This window comes from Alosa sapidissima, chromosome 5, assembly GCF_018492685.1.
Source record: "Alosa sapidissima isolate fAloSap1 chromosome 5, fAloSap1.pri, whole genome shotgun sequence".
NCBI classification, from domain to species: domain Eukaryota; kingdom Metazoa; phylum Chordata; class Actinopteri; order Clupeiformes; family Clupeidae; genus Alosa; species Alosa sapidissima.
In genome coordinates, this window is record NC_055961.1 from 22,894,586 (window position 1) to 22,900,585 (window position 6,000).

A 6,000-nucleotide genomic window follows, 5' to 3' on the forward strand; every position below is an offset into this window, starting at 1 on the left:
AACAATAACTTAATTTAGGCTACTTGGCTACGCAAAAAGGTTTCTATTACAACACAACCCCTATTCTAGTTCAACACAACCCCACATTCTATTACAACACAACCCCACAACCCCTATTGGGGCGGTGGTAGTGTAGTGGTTAAGGAGCTGGGCTAGCGTGCAGTGCAATAGCCTGAAAGTTGTCGGTTCAATTCCCGGCTTCCACCGTTGTGCCCTTGAGCAAGGCACTTAACCCCAAGTTGCTCCGGGGACAATGTGATCCCTTGTAATATAGCTGACATATGTAAGTCACTTTGGTCAAGAAGTGTCTGCTAAATGTAATGTAATATTCAATGAATGGCTGCCTTGTCTCGCAATAAACAGCGGTGGAAATCCCGACACTTTTTTAACTGCATGAAACATAACAGTGAACCATCAAATATCTCCCAGAGTTCAGTGCCCATCAGTCCCAACATTTAGCAATATAATCAAAACAGTCCAAAAGTAAATTAGATCCCAAACCAAACCGAAAATGTTATGCTTTTTGTAACAGGGTGATACATAGGAAGGCCCAAGGGGCCAATCACAGTAGCCTGACTACGCCACCCTGAGGCCTAGTGCATCAGGGAATCTTTAAGAGATCGTACCTCTAAACAGACACAGCTCGTAGGTTCAAATATTACACAAGGGAGACATGAATTCCAGCAAAGCAAAAGATTTATTAATACACAAACGGGTGGGGATCTGAGGGTGGCAACTATGGACGTCCACACAAATATTTGACATGCAAGCATTAAGAAAAGCTAATCTAGTACACAGCAAAGGCACACTGCAAAGCGATAAGCAATACACAAAACCACACCACACGTATGCTCAGAGTAGCCCCCCTCAGAGCCACCTCCCTACTAAATAAACATAAAAGTTACAAACAGAAGGACAAGACAGGCAACACAAAAACCAAACAGAAAATAACCAAAGCAAAACCAAGACAAGACAAGACAGCAGCACGACCCATGTTCCCCATCAGCATGACTGTGCTGCCGAAAAGAACAGAACACAGAAGATTAAACAATGAGAACACCACAATATACATAACATAAAACCACAAATGTCTATGGGGAGACAGCATACCTGACGGTAGCAGACAGGGGCTACACCAGTGGAGTCTACATTGCTACTGGCTGCTGCCCCTCTTAAGTAGCACTCCACTGGTGCCAGATTGATCAAATGCCTATGCCCCGCCCCCTTCATTAGCACTTCCAGGTGCTATGGGGAAATAGCAGGCAGAGAAGGTCTACCTGCTACATTTTGATGGCCTACCAGTATGCCGCTCCAAACGAAAAGCATCTCTAATGATGGTTGTTAGTAGACAAACTGGCTTCAGATATCCAACAGAGTGAATATGAGATTGTGCAGTCTTACAGTACTGTAGATGGCTGTGGTTAGTGATGTGATGCTGTTAATGGGGAGTTTTACATAGTTAGCGCAAACCCTATAGGTTTTTATTTATTTAGCGTATATAAGGCTTTTTTTCCTTATCAAAAGTGAGGGGGACGACGGCCATCTCTTCAACACTGCGTGGGACATATCCCCCACGTCCCCGTGCCTCCTGCGCCCCTGAGTCCATCACACCACCCACTGAGCACTGTTAACTGATGACCTCCCTCCTACATTCCTTTGGAATAATCTCCTCACGATCACAAGCACACTCTACAGCAATACATATAGCGTTACACAGCTCTAGCTCCATGAACTAGAAACAAAGTGGGGGCAGTCTGTCCCTTAAGCAATAACAAAACACTGTGTGGAGTTTCTCAGAAAGCACTGAGGTGTGAGCTATTTCTCATGTGTCTTTTGCCTGGTCTTTCGTTCAAATATAATGTTACTTTGGACAAAAACATCTGCTAAGAAATAAACATAAAGAAACATGATATTATCTATTATCACTTACCCCTTAAGCAGGAGAGTTTTGAACATTCCAACATAAAGTTCTGTTCCACAACAATGTAAGGCTCTAAAATTCTATGTTGAATTCAATGAACCCAGAGCCTTATAGATCTATTCAGAGCCTTATCTCTCTGGATATATCAATGAACCCAAATATTCCTTAGAATGTTCAATTTCCAACATTCCTGTCACACCGGTGTGACGGTACTGGCTTACGGGTTAACAACCTACAGTAGTCATTGAAGATGTTAACGGCGTTTATCATAGTGATTTTCAATAATACCAGAATATGTATTCGCAATAAAATAGCATAGAGTGATAATCTTGAGGGCAAATTTGTGTCAAAGTAAATCTCTACCTTAAGCCACTGTCAAGACTCAAAATATAATTACACTGTGATACTGTGGAGAGGATCCCTACAGACAAACTTCAGCATTTTTAACTTTTCATTTTTAAGTGCAGCCTACCATTGACTTTACAAGTGTGGCAGACTTGGACTTATTTTTGTCTGGGATTACTATTTGCAGTTTTCTTTTCTTTTGTTCACAAAGTCTAGGTCTAGGCCTCTGTTACACCGTCCATGCCTTGGTGACCCTGATTGTCCTGTGGATAAAACCCTCATTTTATTTTTTCTACTGATTTTAAAGGTGCTCTAAGTAATGCTGGGTAACGTCACTTCTGTTGACATTCAAACAAAACAGAGAGCTAGCTCGCTATTTCCTCCCCCTCCCTCCCATGCAATTGAAACTCTCCTAAACGAGCATGTCGTCTGTGATTTGCTGGAACAGTTTGTTATGTTTTTATGGTCTAGGTTTGCCCATGTTGTTATTGTTGCCGTTTTTGGAGCCTGGGCTGTCAACAGAGATTGCGTTTTTTTACAGTGTATTCAGGACACAGGCAGCTAGCGGATGGTGAGGTGATGTTTGCTGTAAGCGACAAAAAATGTTTAGCCTAAAAAACGTGTGGCATCGCTTAGAGCACCTTTACATAAATTAACATTTGAGGAATCCTGAATCTGTCATTCATTTGGTTGAGTGGCCTGTTGGGGGTAGGGTTAACACAGTGTTTGGGGGGATTCCCATAGTGGACTGTTGGATTACTAACTAATTATGTAGATTCTAGGCCAGGCGGTACCGCCTCACAAGCCAGTATCAGTGTGCTATTAAAGGGACACCAGGCAACGTTTTCGTGTTAATTACTCATCTTCGTAAGTCGGTATATAGTTAAATGACTCATTACAGGGAGAATGAACACTCTCTCGCCTGCCCCTACTGCCTGTAGGAAGAATATCCCGCTTGCAAGTTCAGTGTATCGTACCCGCCGACCGAAGCAGGATCAGTTTACAGCACAGAGGCAGGCTAACAAAACGCTAGAGATTGTTGCAAACGTGTGTATAATGACAGAGCCGGCGAAGAAGCAGCAAAAACCCTTGACAGAAGACGCAAAGAAAAGGAAAAGAGCTTCAGACCGAGCGAGGGGGAGAAAAAGCATCAGGCTTGCCTGGTGTCCCTTTAAATGGTCAAAGGCACAGTGTACAAACATGCCATTGCTTTTGTCTTCTTCCACTCTTCTTCCTTTGGGTTCCTCTTCTTATGCTCTATTTTTGTCCACTTTCATTCTCTTGCCATCTCACTCACTTGTTTTTGGCTTGATTTTGTTATCTAATGTTATTCCTTCATATAACATAAGATCAAAAGATCTTAAGATTACAAGATCATGTTGTCTGTTGAGTATTGAGAATTATGAGTAATATCATAATTCCACTGAGATCAAGATCTTGTCTTTTGTGATATTATGACTAATATTAAAATACCAAAGTCAATTAAACACGCACAATGTCAAATGAAATCTCAGAGAATACGCACATAAATCTTATATGCGTGCCATATGGTTATTGCTAAACAAGATTATTTCCATTTGAAAAAATTGCACAGCAAGTTTAATGTCCCTGTCTGCATGTGCAGTGTGTAGTTGCAGATGATCCAGAATGTGGCAGTGCATTTGGTCAGCCAATAAAAACACAAAAACACACTGTGACTCCTTCATTGTCTGCCTGTAGTTTCTAAAATTCCATTTCAATCTCTCACTCTTGCTTATAAGACTAGCATTGGATTTTCAGCTCTACTGATAAGTTATGTGGCTCTATTCTCAATCTTTTGCTTTGATGAGCATCTGTTGTCTTTGCCTAAATTCTTTGCCTTTAAATCGTCGTCAAGACTCATTAATTTAATTTCACAAAGCTTATTATTCCTTTAAGCTCACTGCATGCTCTCATTGTTGTTTTCTCTGTTTACAATCTAATCTTCTGAAAGTCGCTTTGGTCAAAAATAATTTAACCCTAACCTTAACTTTAACCTTAACCTTAACATTGTTGTGGCACATGTGAGAGAGAGTCCACCGATGTCCCGCTGTGAGGAATGAGATTGGATGTCTTTCCCTTCCTCCTGGTTCCCACAGGGCCCAGTGATTTTTCTACATTAAGAAGCTCTCTTTTTGGGAGAAGTTCTGTGTGTGCCCTGTGTGTGGAAATGTTATTGATGGGCCCTTGCCACTATTCCTCTCTGCTTCATCCCAACCTGGGTCATTTTACAAGGTGTATGTGACTTACATACTACTTGGATTTAATCCACATTTTAGCTAATGTGAATTACATACATCAAAGTATCTTTAGTTAGAGTTGCCATGAAATTAAATTAACACTCGATGCAACTTGATACTTGGGGATCAATAAATTAACAGTGTAAAAATAAGGCCCAAGGATTAATCTGGCAGTAAGTACACACAGACCAATGTTACATCATCTGTTTTTACTGCATGTGAAGTCACATTTAATTTGGATTTGTTTTTGCGAACAGTCCTACAGTCTTACGTTTTTTGACTAAGTGGTTTCAATATTCTGACAATAATCTGGCAAATTGCTAAGTTTATAATATCTTGAGCAAGATTCAAACCGCAAAAGTCTGCGCAGTGCTCCCACACACCACTAGACTGCTTTAGTTCATGCACAAGAAACCCGGCTCATAATGTCACTAGGCTAGAATTCAATAACTCACAAAGCAGGGGCTGATACAAAGCAAAATGTGGATGTACAATGCACTTAATTTTAACATATATAACTTTTTGAGAGAGAGGTCAGGCAAATATCCAGTGGACGTGGATTCCCTGTTGCTTTGTACATACACAGGTCAGCGCGTAAGTTCACTGCCTATATTGCAACATAGAGGGTGGCTAATTAAAAAAAAAAGTTCAGTCTGTCCACATCACAGTACTCTGCTGTGTGAGTATGTATTTGTTTCAGTGTGTGTGTGTGTGTGTGTGTGTGTGTGTGTATGTGTATGCACTGTGCAGTAGTCTACAATTTCAATCTTCCAGGCATCTCTCATTCTGTGGGTGATAGAGAACATCTTCTCCTGAATTCTTGACCTCTCACCCGAACCCATTTGTTTGCCACTGTCACACAAACAAAATGAACAAACAAAATTCAGTCAATTAAAGACCAACATTTCACATTCTCAGCTTTTTTTAGGTAATCAGCTCGATCAGCTAAAAATGTGGATTAAATCCAAGTAGTATTAAGCTGTCAATCAATATTTGCAATGTAATTTAATTGTGAGAAGAACAGACATTTTAAAGGCGCCTCAAAGTCTGCCAAGTCTTACTCACGTAACTAACAACTCACCCCATTTGCTCCCTAGGAAAACAGGGCAGGCTGCATGCAAGGTGCGGTTGTCCTCCAGGCCATTTCGTAGAATGTTATACCAAAGCACCGCAGAGCCCTACAGAGGTAGAGGAGTGGAATGGAGAAATATGTAATGGCCTGTAAATCATGTAGTCTAGCCTTGCAAAGTGTGTGTGTGTGTGTGTGTGTGTGTGTGTGTGTGTGTGTGTGTGTGTGTGTGTGCGTGTGTGTGTGTGTGTGTGAGAGAGAGGGTGTGTGTGTGAGTCTGTGTGTGCGTGAGTGCGTGTGTGTGTGCGTGCGTGCGTGTGCCGTGTGCGTGTGACCTTTTCACCTTTTGTGGTAATAATTCTGCACCTATGTCAGGAAACACTGTAGAGCCCCCCAGTTTGACATCA